A 19,977-nucleotide genomic window follows, 5' to 3' on the forward strand; every position below is an offset into this window, starting at 1 on the left:
GGGGTGAAACCTTTAACACCAAGCTCCGGCTGGCTATACTTGACATTGTGAGCTTGGGTCAGAGAAACAGGACCACTTTTTCATTTGTCTGAATGTCCACCCCCCCCCCCCCCCCCCAAGACAAAAGAATGAAGCAGGAGTTCTCTGCTCCCATGATCTGACAGACAGAATACTGTTTTCCTTTCCTAAGTCAAACTGAACACCTTGACTGCAGTGATGTACACTGCCATAAACGATGCAATGTGTAAGAAAAATAGTACAATGGCATGAAAGCGAAGCACCTAATGATACAGTCATCAGTGAAAGCAAAGGCGGAGGCTTCATTCTGGAGGAAAAAAGGGCGTTAAATCAGCCTGTACTGCCAATTAGAGATCAGTGCGGACAGCCTTGCTGGGCTCATCATTATGGCAAACGCCCCAGAAAACATGAGGCAGCAGCTGCTTCCAGCACACCCACCCTACATCAATTCAGCATCACCGCGGTGGAGCTCAGGGCCCTGGCTAACCACAGAGGAGCGCTTGGCCACCCCTCACCATGAATAACAACGCAGCACACCTCGTAATTAAAGGGGACAAATGACGCTCATCCAGACAGCCAGACAGCAAGCCACCGACTAAGCAAATCGTGGTTATGAGCCACACCACACACCACACACCACACACCACACACACACACACACACACACACACACACACGCTGATACACACAAAGTGCAAACATGCACACGCACACCAATGTAAATGCAAATTCTAAAAATGTGTGCACATCCATGGGGTACATCCACACAGTGGCAAACATGCTCCATCAGACCCTAGCTGCAGACAGAGACACATACACACACACACACACACACACACACATCTCTCTTACTTTTGGGTGGGTCAGATAATGGCCATTGATCCAGCAGAGCTTGGGAAGATGAGCGTTCTCTCGCTCCCTGACAAACTCCCATCTCAGATCAGCTCAGCACCCTCCAGGCTTGGGCCTATTTTGTTCTCTTGCTCCCTCCACGGTGTTCTTTCTAGAAAAATCCATCTCCCAGCACTCAGCTTTTTTCTCTTTAACCTACTCCCCAGATTTATGGGGTTTGAGGCTGTGATACAAACATCCAGACACTCACAAAAAACACACACACACACACGCCGAACACAAATGAGGTTGAAAGAAACACACAAATAGACTCACTCACAGATACCATATCAAAGCCTGTACACACGCACAGAGACGCACACACCAAACCAACCTCCCGGTGGAGGCACTGTGTGTGTATCTTTGTGTCATGACTGAATCAATTTGCTTTCCACTCTCTGCCAGGTCAACACCAAAGCATCACCTCAGAGCTGAAGTTATCACTAGGCATCACAGTGCCCCCCTCCCCCGCTTTTTTTAAAAAACGAACAGAGACAGCCCAGCATGTGTGCATTACTGAACTCTGTCTGGTGCATGATAGTGACACCAAACAAGCCGCCCTCAGCGGGCACCCGTGTGGCAATATTCTCATTGTTTGCTGCAGCCGTGTGGCCACAAACACTCCCTCACCGGCCAAACTGAGTGCGCATGCAAACACAATCCCCTCCACAGCCTGATTCGGCTGCCAACGTGACCGGCGCTAGCCAGTGACCTTAGCACGGCTGCCTTCTCACTCCGACGAGACTTGATGGACGACTTATCTATTTCAGTGAGCCAGGCTGATATCGGGGTTGGGGGGGTGGGGGGGGGGGTTCTGCTATAGCGTTCACGGTTGCAGTACCGTAAGTGCAACTGTGATTCAGGTCGAGGGAGAAAAAAAAAAAAAAGACGGAGAGGTCACACCTTATCCACGGCCCATGTGCGAGCTTCGCCGTTATCCATTCAGAGCACCTGACAGCAAGGGGGAATGGCTGGCTGGCTGGGTCTGGGTGTGGGTGGGGGAGTGGAGTGGAGGGGAGCTCTCTCTCTCTCTATCCCAGGTGGGGATGCTCGTCTCCTGGGAGAGATATGAGAGGCCCTGGCTTCTCCTCACATCGGCACTCAACCGCAGGAAGGGCCCTGAACTTAAAAGGCGTTTAAAGAACCGCAGTGGATGAAAAACACTCCAATTATCGCACGGCCCCCCTGCTGGGCCCCAAGCTGTTTTATGACATTAAACACCGACCCCCCCTCCTCCGTTAAATTATGCAGCACCTAACGGCTGTGGGAACATAAAGGAAAGGTGCAGAAAATGTTTGATGTGTTTTAGAGCATCACTATTTCTCTCCTTGTGTTACTACGTGGTCAGATGAAGTGGTAGAACAGAGTGTAGTGGGAAGAGGGAAAAAACTCTGAAATCAATAAAAGCAGGTATGTGACCCAAACAACAATGACCAATTATGTTTTATGTACATAGGGATGTAGACAATACAATCAAGCTAAAATAAGACAACAGATAAGACAACACATAATCCCACAGATATAACAGCACTCGCTATGACAACTATGAACTATGAAAACTAAACTGTTTTCTACACACTGAGAATGTCCCTCTCTGTTACAGCAATACATATGAAAGAACTGACAGAAGGGGATATTAACCCAAAATTGGAAGAGAGAAGCTAAGAAATAGAACACAAATGGGAAAAAAGCCCACGATGAGAGATAGCAAATTGAGGAATGGCGAGCGGTTTGTGGAAACGCTGAATGTCTGTTTGGAGAAAAGGACTCATTCCAGGTCCTGTAAATGTAGGCCATTAATCTCAGCACAGACCACTGCAGGGTGAACAATCCTCTTCCTCAGAGCAACTGTGACATGTCGTCTTCATTTGTCCCTCTGATTGTGTCCTCGATCTCATCCATCCTTCCATCTCTTTGCTCCATCACTCTTTCGCCCCTGACCCACTTAGACATTCACATCTGTCCCTTTTCCAGTCGGGTCGTATATTTAAAGTGAATGTCCATTCATAACATTACCATATCATCAGACAAGATCTATCTCTGCGAAGAAGCCAAAGGTGAAATGTGACTGTAAAAGGATGGCTCTTTGTCTGATCTAAAGCACACCCATGGAAGGATTGTGAGGTACGTATCAACGGTGCAAAGAGGAAAGATGGTTCATGTCCGTATTAAACTGTGTTGCTGCGTTACTACTTTTTAAACTTTGAAACAGCTTGACCTCGAAAAATTGATATCAAATAACTCTTCGGTGTCCTTTTGTCATTCTGGCTTGACATATTGATTGTACAGACTTCTGAAGAAACACCTATCACTGTTAATCAAAGACAGTGTCATGGGGGCCACATACTACAAGTAACACGTCGTTTCTGAGCAGACAGTGACAACATACAGGACCTGTGTGAACCTGTCAGACTCCTTCACAGCATGCCTGGGCTCCATGAGGATCTGACTAATTGACATGCCACTGGGGGTGACAGCAAGATGGCCGTCCAAGCAGAGAGCAGGTGATGATGCGAGTGTCAGACAGACTGATGGGACTACATCTGCCCTTCCCAGCGATCCACAGCCCCCATCCACCCGGAAAGGGTTTCCAGGGGGCAGTAGAATCTCTGTCATTCTGTCATGTCACCCTCTTGCCCTCGGGGCACCCTGCGGCCGACCAAGCAAGACTCGGAGATGTTTCAATCAGACCACTATGGACACACAATCATATCGCCATTACATAATGACCCAGTGATCCCAACAAAAAAAAAACACTCCTTAAAAAAAAGGAAAGAGAGAAAGAGAGGGAGAGAAATAAATCAATCCAAATACAGCCTGAGGCAATTCCAACAGCTGGTGGGTAGGAGATAAGACAATGGTCCCTCCATTGTCTCAAAACGTGAGAATGGAACATTCTGAGTGCATCCTTTTGCTCCATTTTGTGAAGGTAGAAGATATGGCCGCAAGAAAAATGTAGCATTTAAACAAATGCCGGGGCCACCAATTGGGTCATTTAAAATGTCTAACAATGGCTGCAGCAGTCTCCCAAAGATGAACTCCTGCCAGACAAACCCAACTGGTCACAGGTGAACAAAAGAACATGACAACAGCAGAACTACTCAGACAATGGTACAACGCAGGATTGGTGACTTTGTGACAAAGGCCTTGACATTGTTGTTTTCTTTCCCTCTGTGATTTATTCATAACCATGTCTCCATTTTTCCCAAATGCCTCCAATCTTTGGAGAGAAATCTGCCAATAGTCTCCACTGGTTCCCCACACATGTGAATTTCAATTCTGCTGATAAGCCTCAAATTTGCCATGGAAAGGCAGAACTGGTGCACCTCTCTAGGATTACTGAGATTTCTCTTGGCAAGGGCAGATGCAGCCAGGGGCTTCACAGCAGGCCATACACACACTCACACACACACACACACACACACACACACACACACACACACACACACGCACACACACACACACACACACACACAGGCACTGCAGGCGCAAAAACACTCATGGCTAGTTAAGAGAATAATGGAGGATTTGTGTTTGCCCAGCAGCCCCTCCAGCCTGTGTGCTTCCCATGACATCTTGCTACGTGCCGTCCCTTCGTGCTGTGTTTCCCCAATATCTCTAGGACCCAGTGGGAGGGCTCAGGCCTGACTGGTCAGGGTAGGGCCGCTAGTGCACCAGAAATTGATAGCTGCCCGGGTAAACACCATTCCCAAAGAGTTCAATGAGTGCAATTCACTGAAAAACTAATGCCATATAATACCTTCAGCTTGCTTAATCAATGGGCATTACTGTGATGAAGGTAGTTTCATGTACAACACGTGCAAGTTTGGAGCCAAGCAGAGATGGCTGGGATCTCACTGGATAGATGAGGGTACTGATGTTTGTGGGTAAGCTTAGTTCTGTCCTCTGGAGGAAGAGACTTCAAAACATGTCATCATACTGGGCAAATATGTACTGGGGCTGTGAGGTAAGCCAGGGGACACAAAATTGGAGATCAATGTTGTAATGAATTTACGGGGCTAAACAAAGATCTGGGAATAATCATTACAGTTCCAAGCAGCTCTCACCCAGGCAAGAGACCTGTGATAGATACACATGTGAAATGTGTGAAATATGACGTGCATCTACATGTCTATTTATGACCACAGACATCACTATGGGTACTTGTGGTCACATCTCTGCTCTATACTTCATTGCATTCCTGTGTTTTCACATTGTCATTTGGAGATATTATAACTCTGCTGGTTTTTCTAGCTAAGATGGTTCTGAAATTCAATATGTGATTTCTTGTCTCTGATGTAGGTGTTCCCATGTTTTCCATTTCATAGCATGACTTATGGAAATACAAGGTTATTAGGCAGAAGCACAATATTCTGTCTGCACCTAATTTTGGTGTGTACTTGCCATTTAGGTTGTCCTGCCGGGCTCACCAACTTAAACAAGACCATCAAGACAACTTCAATCACCACAGGAAATGATAGGATTTCTGAGAGGCCACAGCCATTGTGAGCTCGTTCCATCTTTGTTTCCATACACATAAAACTCTCCATTGCGTCGGTGGCAACAGCCAACAGACGCCTCGACGAGGCAGTGCGATCACATGGTCATGAGGCAGAACTACTGCCTCCCAAACCCCAATGGAGGGAGTCAGATGGGCAAAAATAAAATGAGGAGGGGAGAAGCTGAGGAGGGGAAAAAGAGATAGCGGAGGGGAAAAAAAGAAAAGATAAGTTGGTTATGGTCCGCAGGCTTTCACTGAAGCCTTCCCACCCACCCACCCACCCCAAATTGTCATCATGGGCGAGAGAAGGCAGCGAAGCAAGAGGCATTCCCCTCCGAGTCCACATGTAGGGATGATTACATGAGGCAGAGGGCAAAATTGAGGATTTTACAGTAGAGCAGTTCACCTGCACCAGCAATCCCATGTTGCAGCCATTTTAATGAAAAGCCACGGAAGAATACATGCTACTGGATTAGTGCTGGTCACACCCAGGTGGATCCTGGAAGTTTGTTCTAAACCTAAGAACACTGGCAAATAATGGCACTGTGGAAACCCAGCCCTCAACACATACAGATGCACCATCTTGTTGTCTAGATTTGGATTGTTTGCCTTGATTTGTTCATGTATAAAAGTAGGGGAGAGCGAGGTTAGTTGGCACTCATTTAATTTCCAGGCCACTGTAGGGTTCTGCCAGAACACTTTAACATTACACACACACACACACACACACACACACACACACACGCACACACACACACACACACACACACACACACACACACACACACACACACACACAAAATACATAATAGAACTGTTTTGGAATCAATCAACTGAGTAGGAATCAGCTATATTTTTATAAGTCTGTGGTTAGTGATGCTAGCTGGCTAACATCATTTTAGTACAGAGGTGTGTCCTAATGTGGGTGTGGTTAGTTAGTACACTGATTTTTGGGTTGGCTGGCAAAATGTATATTAAATGAGAGAATTAAAGATCATTTAAAGAACAACTATTAATGAAATCAATCAAATCAACTGTTATTTTCTTGAAATTGACATTAATATAAAGGCCAGTGACAAAAAACAGGCTGAAATTCCTCTGAATGCATATGTTGTTTGAATTAAATGCTCAAGTTATTTATATTTGTCACTACCTTCTTTGTCACTATAGCATTTTTAATTTGTGCCAACCAACCCCCCTGCATGTACCAACCAACCTGAGGGCTGGTTGGCAGAAGTGCACCACATTATGATACAAATCATGAATTAAATTATTTTAGGAATCATTTGGGAACATTAAATGTATCTGCTTTTTTAGCTGAGATCTTAAACTGTCATTTAGGACTGGCTAGGACTGTTTTAGCATATGGCACTACTGAGAAATATGACAGAGTGAAAAGTGTGCCAACCAACACCACTCTCCCCTCCTAGCAAAACGAATTGAATAGGCAGCACCTGAATCCATACCTTTACTAAAAGCTTCAGACAGCCCTGCTTGGGCACGGACCTTTAAAATGAGCCACTGGTTGGGTATAGGTCTACACCCTCATTCAAGACACTGAGACAGATCACCTGATCTGATCCAACAATGGACAACACGAACAAACGCACTCCTGCATGTCTTGGAGAAGAATGTGCCTGAACTAGAACACTAAAGATGATGGGCTTTCGAGAATTTGCATATGCATTCTAAGAAATCACCCTACTGACCCAAATATAAGAGACAAATACAAATATGATACATACATCTATATGTTTATTAGTAGTATTTTAAGATTCTGTTGATTAAGATATGATGATAATAATAGCGTGTTATAATGAAGAGATCTTTTACTGAGGTGTCGCTTGGTAAAGACGCGCTGCTGAACTTTCAGCACCACTGTGCATGAACAGCTGCCGGTCTCAGCGCACCAGAGTGCAGTACGCTGCCGGACTGAAGAATGCAGATACAAGCTACTGCATATGGACAACTGTGCAGAGTATTCTTTTTTTTTAAAGGGCCGCTGGTCTTCTGCAGTTTGTTTAGTTCAAAGTCCAAGCTCCAAATCCAGGAATGTGTTAAAATCCGATTCCTAAAGTAACAAGTGACATTTGGCTTTGTTTGGTCTTGGACACGCAAGTGTGAGTTGAACATAGATCTACTGAGTATATTTGTACTAATTACAATCATGGTAATAACTTTGACATAGTGCAAATACTCCTTAAATTACTGAAGCTGACAACAGTGCGCTATTGACGATCAAGGAAATACTTCCACACGAAGCAAAAAAAACACGTTTGCCCAGTCAGGTGCTTTGTAACAATGGTCAGTTTTCATGTGCCGATGCGCGCCGTATAGGTGACTCGTGAAACACCGAGGAAAAATAAGAACTTTTGTTGATGCGGTGCTGGAAGACGCGCTACACTAGGATAACCCGTCAACGCGGATCCACAAGGTGTGCTACTCTAACTACCCTGAGATTATGACTAAATAAATCGTTTTTATTAAACTGCACTCACATAGTGCCAAACGAAGCATGTGCATAATTGGACGGATTGCTGTGATCGTTTCGGTCCCCTTTTTTCCACCCTGCAAGCTATTGCGATAACAGAACGTGCAATGCATCTCCCGCAAGTATGTGAACAAGTATGGGTTCCTCATATATGACTTATTCATGGTTTTTATTACCACAATTCACGCCTAAGTCGAAAAGTTTTTACAGTTTTACAGTCACAAAGTGCTTAGCGTTTACTTACACGGTGCTCCAGTGCATCCCCGCATGCTTGTGCTAAACCAGCTCAGTAATAAACTGTTACTCACCCACTTTCACACTTCAAACGGCAGTGTTGGTGATATAACCTCTCCCTCGATTCAGGTTAGTATAGTATGACCAGTTCCATTCTCCAGTTTCAAACTTTCCAAAAGAGGTGGTGGAAATCTTGTCGGTGTGAACAGCACGCAGAATGTACAAAGAAATTGCAGAACACTAACTGCAATAGGAAAAGTCACAAACGCACAAGCACATGTAGTCGATGACGGTTGAATGTTGGAAACAGAACGACGTCCAAACCGAACCTTTGTCCGTAAAAGTGACCCAAGCCCCGGGTAAAGGGGAATCCAGAATTTTGGTGAGAATTTCTCTGCGTTATGCGGAGACGGAGAAGCAGCCTGTCCAAATCTGCTGTGGCGCCGCTCCCCCTACAGCTGCGCTGCAACACACCTCCACGCTACTCCTGTGTGATACGTGCAGTGACTCCGAAAGTCGCACTTCTCGCAAGTTTGAACTCCATTTGCTTCATCTAAATGATCGAAAAAACCAAACGACCCAAAAGGTAATTTGGGATCATATCCAACTTCGGTGAGGATTCAGTTTCTAGAAGCTGTCCAGATGCACTTCAGCAGTCTCCTCATGACAATGTATGGAGTGTGTGCTGCGTGATCAGCATTTACCAAGATTAGTCATGGTTGCTCGCCATAAAGGCTAGAGCTGAAAGGCACTGTGGAGTACGTTTGCCTGACGTCTTTGCTGAAAATTAATTGCTGGAACATACACTCATACTTACAGTATATCCTCTGTTCAACATACATTCAAAGCTCTAAAATGCTTATATCCCTCCCTCTATGTTGTCATGCAGGGTCTCAGAACAGACTAAATGCAGGTTTGAATTTATGCCAAAGGTGAGGAAGAGGAACACGAAACATATGTGTCTGCTGTCGGAGACAGAATATTGGTTAATTTCTTATTTGAGGTATAGAATACTTTTAAGAATTATCAGTGCTACCCCAGTCATGGAAGCAAGTACAATACATACATCTTGTTACACACACACACATTGTATATGCACTTTGTATGCTGCATATAAAAACCCATAGACTGAAATGAAGAGTGGATCAGAAAAAATAACAAATGCAGACATGCACAGCAAAAATGGCCCATATGGAAAGTTCGTGGAAAAACTCAGACCTTCAAGATTTACCATACAGCAAAAATGATTTCAGTCACTATCCAGCTAACGGGTCAATTGTTTACCCGCACAAAAGAAGAATCTTAATAGCACCCATGTGTGATGACAAAAAGAAACTGCCTATGTGCTGCCCTCAATCTGTGTGATGATAAGGCATGCCTATTTGTTTGCAAATTCACATTTCCATCAATGCATTAATGTATTTCATCATTTGATGGGATCAAATTGTCACACCGGCAGGGTCTCTCCCCAAGCCCCTTCTTCACAGCTATTGGTGCACCAGTGCTGTATTTGCAAGCAACAAATATTTATTGCGTTCTCACTCTATAGAGGCATCTGCTGGCTTAGCGCTGTCAGTCACACAGCCTGCACTGGTCCTCCAAAGCACGCATTCAGCAGACAGGGGAGCCCTCAGCCTGCTAACACACCCTCCCCTTATTTCTACTTTAACATAAGCTGACCAGCGTGGGAGTCGGGTCAAGTCCAAGGGGAACCAAAGACGCCAATCACCTATAATTCCTACCCCCACCGTCCCCCCACACATACAAAATCACACCAGGCCACACCCCCGTGCAACAAATGCAACACACTCACACAGATGTCTACACAATTTGTATTTGCCAGGTTGATAGTTGACTCGCTAAATTCGCCAAAACAAAGAAGTTGCACAGGCTGCACTTTGTGAAAGAATGCACGGGTCTAAATATTTAATTTTCATTATGGCTTAACTGTATTAGGGTGCAATTATTCTCAAGGTCTCTGTCTTGGTGCTGTCAGGATCATATGATGGATGAATGTCAGTATTGGGGCTTGTGTTTGATCTCAGTCAGTGAAGGTGTTGTATGAAATGAAGGAAATCAATAGACTGAAATGAGCCAAATGAAGAAAAGATTACAGGGCATGTGTTTGGCTCATACCTGAAACCAGTTCATGAAATTGCACACAAACCTGGTAGGCTATGCGATATTGATGTGCAGCCAGACACATTACCACATTACACATTCATTTTGAAAACATCAATGCACTTTTGCCTACTTCTGTTGAGAAATTACTAGACTGTGGAAGTCGAAAGCGAAACCCTGCCCCCCGCTAAAGGTTGCCACACTTCTCCCTGCTCATAATAGGGATGAGGGAAGGGTTGACTGTGGCCAGCCTTGCCCACGGCTCTGCCTCCAATGAGGAGCCTGGCAGGCTCTGCCCTTTGCCCAGCTTCTTAGGAATGTGCCCGTCCTCTCCCTTCACATCGCAGTTCAAACTCATTGATATTCACGGAGTGTGTGCACATATAAAAGAAAACGAGAGTCAGCTGCAGGATTCATGCTTTATATTCGCCTGGGCATTCAGGGGCCTTACTCTGCGCCTGCCAATCATAATGCATTGCAGTGGGTACATTTCAATGACACTGGAAAACAACACACAGAATCTGGACGCGCTCAGTGCCAGGCGAGACATTAGTGGCAGTAACCGAGGGGTGAGGGACTCATAAGTGGCAGAGACAAACGCGGGAGTGGAAGGAGTTTTAGTGGCGTGGTGCACCAGTTGGTTGGTGTGTGTGTGTGTGTGTGTGTGTGTGTGTGTGTGTGTGTGTGTGTGTGTGTGTGTGTGTGTGTGTGTGCGCGTGTGTGCACATGTATGCATGTGAGGGAGAGTGAGAAGAAGACCGAAAGGGAAAGAGAGACAGAGAGTTGAGGAGGAAGAAAACTTCTCACAAGACACGAGCGAACAAACGCACAACCCACTTTGGCGTACTCTCAAACAGGCACTGAATCAATTCTCTCTCTCTCTCTCTCTCTCCTTGAATGGGGAATTCAAACAGCAGGCTGAGAACAGATGCACCAGTGAGAGGCCTGAGAAGTTTTCCACCCGGCAAACCTGCACACCGGCTCCTCTCCAGCTTCCAAGCAGGTCTACGGATGGCGTCTGTGGGACAGTCCAGATGGATGGGAATGGCTGATTAATATTGTTAACATGGACAGCTTCTCCCATCTGAGGTCCCTGTGCATGTTTGGATGTTTTTACACACTGAGAAAATAAATAAACCCTTCTTTAGCAGGTGTTGGGTGATGCCTTTTGTTCAACATGCTTCAGTTTTTATTCCCATTCAAATAGAACAAAGCTATGGTATTCCCAGATTGGTGCAGGTTTATTCACGCTACAAATATGTGCATGTATTCATTAGCGCACATCCATCTATCCATCTTATATTTAACTCTGTGCTATGTCTAACTCTATCTAACTCTATCTTATGTCTAACTTTATCTTATGTCTAACTTTATCTTATATCTAACTCTAGTTTATATCTAACTGTATCTTATGTCTAACCTTTGGATTTACATTTATTCATTTGGCAGATGCTTTTATCCAAAGCGACTTACAAGTGAGGTAACCCAATCGAGTTAGCGGTCTCTGGGTGTGCCCTTTGACTCATTGTCCTTCACAGATGACTGGAGGTACAGGGAAGGACACCGCCCAGTTGAGCCGGGGCTCTTTGGACACTGGGGAGCTGAGGACATATTGAGATAATGGGATGAGACCTGGGGTAGCAGATATGGTCCTTCGGAGAGAGGGGGTAGTGTGGACCTCACCTTTCGAAAATCTCTCACATCTCTTCATCTATTCTTAATATATATATATATATTTTAAATCTTGTCATCAGGCCACACCCTGAAAAGAAACGAAGGTTTCTTTATCAAATTCCATCCCACTGTCTTCAGTCTTGCCCTTCTACCTGTCTGCCTGCCTGTCTGTCTGTCTGTCTGTCTGTCTGCCTGTCTGCCTGTCTGCCTGCCTGTCTGCCTGCCTGCCTGCCTGCCTGCCTGTCTGTCTGTCTGTCTGTCTGTCTGTCTGTCTTTCTGTCTGTCTGTCTGTCTGTCTGTGCCTTTCCCTACATTTCCTCCCTTTTGTTCTTTGTCTGTCTGTCTCTGTGCCCTGTGAATTGACTCAATGGGGGGCTGCCATGGATCATAAGCAGAGGCTAAGTCAAAGGTTATTGACTTTGCCCAGGCTGCGGTTGGGCTCTGCACAGCAAGCTCACGGGCCGCCATCCCATTACCAACCACTGAGTGAAGACTCAAAGCCCAGCCCCAAATCCCAGGCACACCTGTATCCTGCTGACATAATGGCTTTCTGAAACATATTATTCTTCATTCATTTTCTCTTCAGGTCTATACTAGGCTATTTTATCAAACATATTTAGATCAATGCATCATACAGTTTTTTCATAATTTATTGGGAAATGTGGGAATATTGGTTTGAATTTCTTGCTTTACTAACAACATAGAGAAATGAGGGGGCATTACATCCCATAATCAGTATTTGATATGTACATACATGCCTGTACAGGATGACAAAGATTATGTAGTCTGTCAACATATCTAGAGTCAACAAAAACAGCATTTATTTTTCATCTCGACCCAACCCCAGGACTCAGGAGAAATAATTTCAGCTCATTGTAATTGCATTGTGCTACATACACACTGCGGAGATGGACCCTGCGCAATGCATAAGCAATATCTCGCCTTTGATATGCTTGACAGTCCCAAGCCCTTCAAAACCATTGTGCCAGACCCCCAGAGAGCTGCCCCCCACCCACCCCACGCACACACACAAAACACCCCAGCCATTGCTAGTCCACTCTTAGCTTCTACCTCTTTTGCAGATAAAGTAATGATCCACTTATTAGTCAGAGCACAATCTGACCGTCTTTGATTTGGCTTTCCATTAGCGCAATCAGAGAAATAATGCCTGATGCACACATACACACACGCATGCACACACACACACACACACACACACACACACACACACACACACACACACACACAGAAGCAAGGACTTCACAGCGCATTCTGGATGAGTCCTACCAAGGCGCTTCCAAAAGCGTGATTGAGATTGCATCCTCAAAGGAGCCACGAGAGACCCTCTGACACGGGTTTGGGGGGGTGGGGGGGAGTGGTGAAGGCTGAAGGCACAGCATCCACCTGGGAGTAGAAAGCGCAGGGGGCACCAGCGATCCCCATCTCTCCTGCTAATAGCTCCAGGTACTGGAAGTTAATTCTGTGGTGGAATTAAATTATATACCATGTCCAAACAAATTAACATCAAACAGCTATCAGGTGCCACTACAGAGGGGCACTGGTAATCTCGCACGCGAGCATTCAGTGACATGAGTGGTCACTGCTAGCACCGGGTGGGAGATATACGACAGGGTCTCCCTCCCCACCCTCGCCAAATCTAACTAACCCCCCGACACCACCACAGCAGAGTTTCATATCCCATCAGGGTGGGGGGATGTAGGGAAAGCCACAGGGCAGCACCATCGTGGGACAAATTAATGTGCAATTTCAGATATTGCATATACTGTGTATGTGTGTGCGTGTGTGTGTGTTTGAGCACACACCCATCACCTTCTCTTTCCATGCCAAAATATCATCAGATACATTTTACCAGGACATTTAGCTATAGAAAATATTTAGCCACCCTTTAAATTATTCATCTCCCTCTCCAATCTTCTTCTTTTCTTCTCAAGGTATATAAATGGAGAATATTTTGTCGGTCTGCACATCAAATTACTGTGAGATATGGAAAGGAGCCACACACACAGAGAGAGGTTTCGTAGTCACCCAGGGAATAATTTAGATACATCTTGATCCTCTGATATACGCACATCCACCAAACGTTAGCTCTGATGCATGTAAGAGTGTGAAGAGCAGATATGAAATGTATGATGAAGCGTGGTAAGAAGCAAGGGGCAACATTGAGATGGATTATAACCAGCTCAAAGCAAACCTTCCCCAACGAATTGTGAAGACCCCATTAGTTGTTTGAAAATGTAAACAGATAACTGTATATCCAACATGTTCTACAAGAATATAAGATGCATGTCACGGCTGTAGTGAATTGCATTCACCCCGTTTCAGAATGAGAAAAACGAGGCTTGAACAGATCTATATCTGAAAGATTGCTGAAAGGATTAACCAGAAAGCTGATTCAACAAGCCAGAAACATAGCTAATGGTTCATTGCAATATATTTGTCTGCTTTCTGTTATTTGGACTAGTCACCCCAAACAAGTGTAACCTTTTGGAATAACTGCTCTTTTAGGGTTGGGACAGCTCATTCTGAAATGTGTTTTGGCATCCAGGGCTGATTTCTATGGACAGCCCCAAGAATTATTTATTTGATTTAAGATGTGGAGATTGCAGAGCTGTAGACTTCTACCCTAGGCAGGGGCGTTTTTCCTACAGGCGGTATAGGCGGTCGCCTAGGGCGCCACTCAAAAGGGGGGCGCAAAAAACTGCGCCCAGCAAAAAAAAACAAGATTTTTTTTTTTTTTTTTGCTGGACAGTTTTTTTGCGCCCCCTTCTATATCTCCAACCAATATTTTGACATAAAAAAAATCTTACATTAGGGTAAAATGAGCCAAAAATCGAAAACGGAAGGGGTACGTACGTCCTTGGTGTTGTCAGAACATGCTAGCACAGTGAGGCGTTTGGTTAGAGTGTGTGTGTGTTCAAGAACCTTTGAAGAACAAAATAATGAAGTGGCAAAAGCCATCCGGGGCGCAATTTAGGAAAGAAAAGAAAGGAAGAAGAAGAGAAACGTGCCAAGGAGAAAGGTAAATCCTTAAATCCTGCTCTAGCCTAGAATGAATTCCAGATAAGAAAACCTTCACGAATGCGTGAGTTGCCCCTGGCACTTTAGTGGAGTTAAGAAGAAAAGATGTACCTTATCATTGAAAGTTTTCCTACTCCCTGTCACATAGGCTAGTTCTTTAAGGATTTTACAGAGGCGGGTATATCAAAAATGATGTGTCCATTTATTCTACATTATACAAAAAAAGACATGATTAAAATAGGGGCGCACATATAAAACCAATAGCCAGTGAAACAACACTACACATATCTTACTCGTTGCATAGCACACCCATTAAGGAAGCCAAACACGGCAACTTGTCAACAAGTGAGGAATACTGGTAAAAATCCAAGTGTTGCATTGTCAACTTTAGGGGATGGATTGTATGTAATCTTGCTAGTTAGCTAACGCTAGCTAACGCTAACTTGTGACCTTCCTTGTTATTGCCATTCAGTCGAAACATCAGTTCAAGTTCAGTTGTACCGCAATTTGCGTCATTTTGCGTCATAAAAATTTGAGTAATCAAATTTGGACAGCTTTAGTTTTGATGGAGCGAGCTAGCCAGTTTAATTAGACATGATTCAACTAATCAAGAGCTATGCATCTTGGAATAAAAAAAATGTCAGGCTGTCCAAATACACCAAAATGCTTAATAACTACATAATAGCTACATTTAACAAATGATGATAATACATACTTTTGTTATATCATTTTAGATTCACTTTTAGAAGACAAAGAAAACATTATTTGCAGGCGATTGGGAAGATGACGTGGAGGTGTGTGTGTGTCCATAAACAGATGAACAGGGGGCGTGGCCGGAGCGTAGTCCAGCACAGGCGTGACATTTTCTCAGTGATTTGTTCTTGAATTAATGTTTGTTCATCGTCGCGATCGTTGTTGTGTTTATGTGAAGATAATGCAGTCTTACAGGTCAAAATAGCGTTTGAAAGTTGCAATTCCGTTTTCGGGGGGAAAAAAAATATTATTTGGGGGGGGGGGGCGGCGCCAGGAGTGAAGCCAAATGTGCTAGGGCCGCCCCTGACCCTAGGCATGGACTGGCCGTCGGGAAGTTCGGTAATTTTCCGGGTGGGCTGTTCTTGCGAGGGTTGATGTTCTTTTTTTTTTTCGCCTGTCCCTTTCCCAACCCCCTTAGACACACTGTAGTGTATAATGACGTTCAGTAGAATACCTTAGCTGCAGCAGCATGGCCGGTGCAACCTGTATTATTAGCAGTGAGGAGTTTTGCAATCACAACAGCAAAGTATCAGTATGCAGTATACAGTATGCAGCTCCTTGTTGAAACATGGAGAGAAAGGGGAAACCCGTGGCTGGCGGTGCAGAAAAGGAAAGGCGGGAATAGGAAAAGGCTTTGCTGGCTGACGCTGCAAATTGTGTAAAATTACCTGACTTATTTAAGAAGTAGTCTGCTGCACGTGATAAGTCCAGTAGCCGAAGAGGCAGGAGTATCGGAGAGTGAGCCAGGAACAGGTGCTGTCATGCTTGGTTCTGTGAACTAGCCAAACAAACTAATTAAAGAACAGAATGTTTTAGTTAACCTTCAAAACTGGGCTTCAACGCTAGAGTAACGCTACAGGTTTGACCATCTCTAAGTTTGAACTAGTGAGTGTACAGACGTTTAGAGAAGTTAATGCAACATTTCTGTAAAGTGTGCCAACTTGGAAAAAATGTGTGTGATGCCGCGTTTCCTAAGCACGTCCCCACCGCGTCCTAATGGCGAACGCAACGGACTTTCATTATACTTTTAACCGCCAACGGAGACTTCTATAGTGCTTATTGTACATCCCCACATATCTCTATGAACTGGTTTACTTTGGCTGTCGTGTGTGGAAACATAGGGGTGCACACGTATCGCTGTCAAACATTTCACTGCACACTCATTAATTTACCGTTGATCAAAATCTCCGTTTTATTGTACTAATATTATTCCGTTAAATCACTGCTATTCTGTTGTCTTTACATGTATAATATAATAATGTTTGACAGTGTACCTACAATGCTTGTTCACCAAACAAGCTTGAATGAATTCTTGCCGACATTGATTATTTTCCCGTATTAAGAAGTGCGCTCCCGTCCCATGACAACTTTATGGTTTGGGCAGGTTCGCAGATAATTAACTTTGTAGGAAGGTTTACAATGGTGAATGTGACGTATAACTACCGTCATCATTATTGTAAAGGACTGACTGAGTTCAAATTATTATTGGTACCATTTTAACTTTGTTTAAAGTGTATTTCTTCTGCCACATGACATCACCCCTGTGCTGTGAGCCTATGATGGTATGGGCCAATAAGGAGTAGTTCAGCTACCTGTTTAAAGGGTTAGCGTGGTAGTTGTTGGGGAGCTTCTGTGCTGTGAACTTGTTTGTTGGTGAGATATATATGTATGCTCTTCTCTATTTTCCTCAGAAGAGTGAGGATAATACTTATGTGCTGTCTCAGTGTAGGGACATAGTGCAATGGACTATTGACTGTACATATACAGTTGTTTGTAAATATCGTTTTGTTTCAATTTATATAATTAGCCATTTTGTTTATTTTTCACATTCTTGGATAATGCATCTGGTGGAGGACAAATAAATGTACAACTACAGTCTTGTCTCCTTGTTGCTTTTTGTGCCTACCCTCAAAGACTCTCGACACGGTTGCCCTTTGACAATTTGTCACCGCCTTTGCTGAACTCTAAAATACATTTGTTACAGTATATAGTATATTTTCACATACAGGAAATGTACTTGGTGTGGTTGGTGTATAGGACATGAAACAACAATATATATTCACTACCGTTCAAAAGTTTGGGGTCAATGACTTTGTCAATGACTTTTTTTCCTATTCATTTAGCTATATTTCCTATTCAAATGAATTTCATGCCGTCACTACACATGAGTATGTGCTCTGACTGCCATACCATTGAGACCTGGGTTCAAGGCCGGGTGGGGTGACTGCTCTCTCCCTGAACTACAAATGGTGTTAGAAGTAGGATGGCTTGCTGTGAGGTCATCGGAGATGTGCCCGTAAACCATATGAGGGACCCCCAGGTAGGTTGACCCCTGTGTGAGGGACCCCATAGAAGGGAGAAGCACTAGCGTGAGGGACGCACTGGGATGGGAGAAGTACGGTTGGTTGATGCGTGAGGAATGCCTGTGTGCGTGAAACGCATGGGTCAGTGTGGTGGAGTGCCTTCACTACATATGAGCTTGTGGTCTGGCTGCCATACCATCAAGCCTGGCTCTTTGGTGTTGCGATCAGAGTTCAGGTTTGGTACCCTGTAGACCCGGGTTCAAAGCCGGGTGGGGACCCCAAACATTTGAACGGTAGTGTATATAAGTAGAAACAATGTGGGAAGAACCGATAAACACCTGTCATTCCCACTAGTCATCCAGGCCATGCACTATGAAGTTTTGTTGTCCTCAAGTCAAAGTGTTTATTATCGCATACACCAAATTTCTTCAGCGCAGCGAAATTCTTACGACTTGGCAGCCAACATCTACGCAGTAGACGGCATACAACAGGTAACAAAAATAACATATACCAAAATAACATATACCAGAATAACATATAACATATAACATATAACAAGTAACAACAGTTTGAAATACAAGAAGGGCAGTTTCCAGGGTGGGGAATATTAAATTAAATAAGATAAAAAAATATGTGTTTATATATATATATGTAGGAAATGTATTTGTATGGGTGTGAAGTACAAGGTGATGGCGACTGTTCAGTGTTGCTGATTCAGCAGCCTTACAGCCTGGGGGTAAAAACTGTTTGTGAGTCTGGTAGTCCGTGCTCGGATGCTCCGGTAGCGTCTACCAGACGGCAGCATTGTGAATAGACCATAGCCTGGGTGGCTGTGGTCCTTGACAATGTTCCGTGCTTTTCTCAGGCATCTACTGTTGTAGAGTCCCTGCACGGAAGGGAGATGGCCGCCGATGATACGCTCCGCTGTCTTCACCACCCTCTGCAGGGCCTTGCGATCGGCAGCGGAGCAGCTACCATACCAGGCAGTGATGCAGCCTGAGAGGATGCTCTCAATGGTGCATCTATAAAAGTTTTTCAGAGTTTTTGAAGACATGCCAAACTTCTTGAGTCCCCTCAAGAAGTAAAGCCGCTTCTGTGCAGTTTTGACCACAGAGTCCGCTTGCATGGACCAGGTGAGGTCATCCTTGATGTACAAGCCCCATGCTGCCAAGCCCCTTACCTCATCTCTATAGGCGGTCTCATCGTTGTTAGAGATGAGACCCAGGATGGTAGTGTCGTCTGCAAACTTCAGGATGATGTTGGAACTGTGTGTTGCCACACAGTCCTGTGTGTACAGGGAGTACAGGAGGGGACTGAGTACGCAGCCCTGGGGGGCCCCGGTACTCAGGGTCAGTGAGGAGGAGGTGTGCTTGCCCATTCTCACCACCTGGGGTCTGCTCGTCAGGAAGTCCAGGATCCAGTTGCACAGGGGTGTTTTAAGACCCAGGCTCCTGAGCTTGGGGATGAGCTTGGCAGGCACAATGGTGTTGAATGCTGAGCTGTAATCCACAAACAGCATTCTCACATATGTGTTACCCTTTTCCAGGTGGGAGAGAGTGGTGTGTGTTGCAAGGGCGATGGCATCATCTGTTGATCTGTTTGTGCGGTACGCAAATTGAAAGGGGTCCAGGGTGTTTGGAAGGGTGGAACAGATGTGGGTTCTGACCAGCCGCTCGAAGCACTTCATAATTGTGGAGGTCAGTGCTACGGGGCGGTAGTCATTTAGGCAGGTGATGGATGATTTCTTTAGTACGGGGATGATGGTTGCCTGCTTGAAGCAGGTGGGGACTTCAGACAGATGTAGTGAGAGGTTGAATATGGAGGTGAATACCTCCGCTAGCTGGTCGGCGCACCCCCTGAGGACGCGGCCAGGAACTCCATCGGGCCCGGATGACTTCCGAGGGTTCATCCTTTGGAGCTCTTGCCTCACGTCAGTCACAGTCAGGGACAGA

The 19,977-nt window shown here is 44.9% G+C and overlaps 1 protein-coding gene across 1 annotated transcript in view; it reads right to left on the reverse strand.

Annotated features, from left to right (window-relative positions):
- Positions 1 to 8,843, reverse strand: part of robo1 (roundabout, axon guidance receptor, homolog 1 (Drosophila)) — a 264,703-nt gene extending 255,860 nt beyond the window's left edge. The window contains exon 1 of the mRNA XM_042708700.1: positions 8,210 to 8,843. The gene's annotated coding sequence lies outside the window, so the exon portion shown is untranslated. The remainder of the gene's footprint in view (positions 1 to 8,209) is intronic.
- Positions 8,844 to 19,977: the final 11,134 nt, after the last annotated feature.

Source organism: Clupea harengus, chromosome 9, assembly GCF_900700415.2.
Source record: "Clupea harengus chromosome 9, Ch_v2.0.2, whole genome shotgun sequence".
Lineage (NCBI taxonomy): Eukaryota > Metazoa > Chordata > Actinopteri > Clupeiformes > Clupeidae > Clupea > Clupea harengus.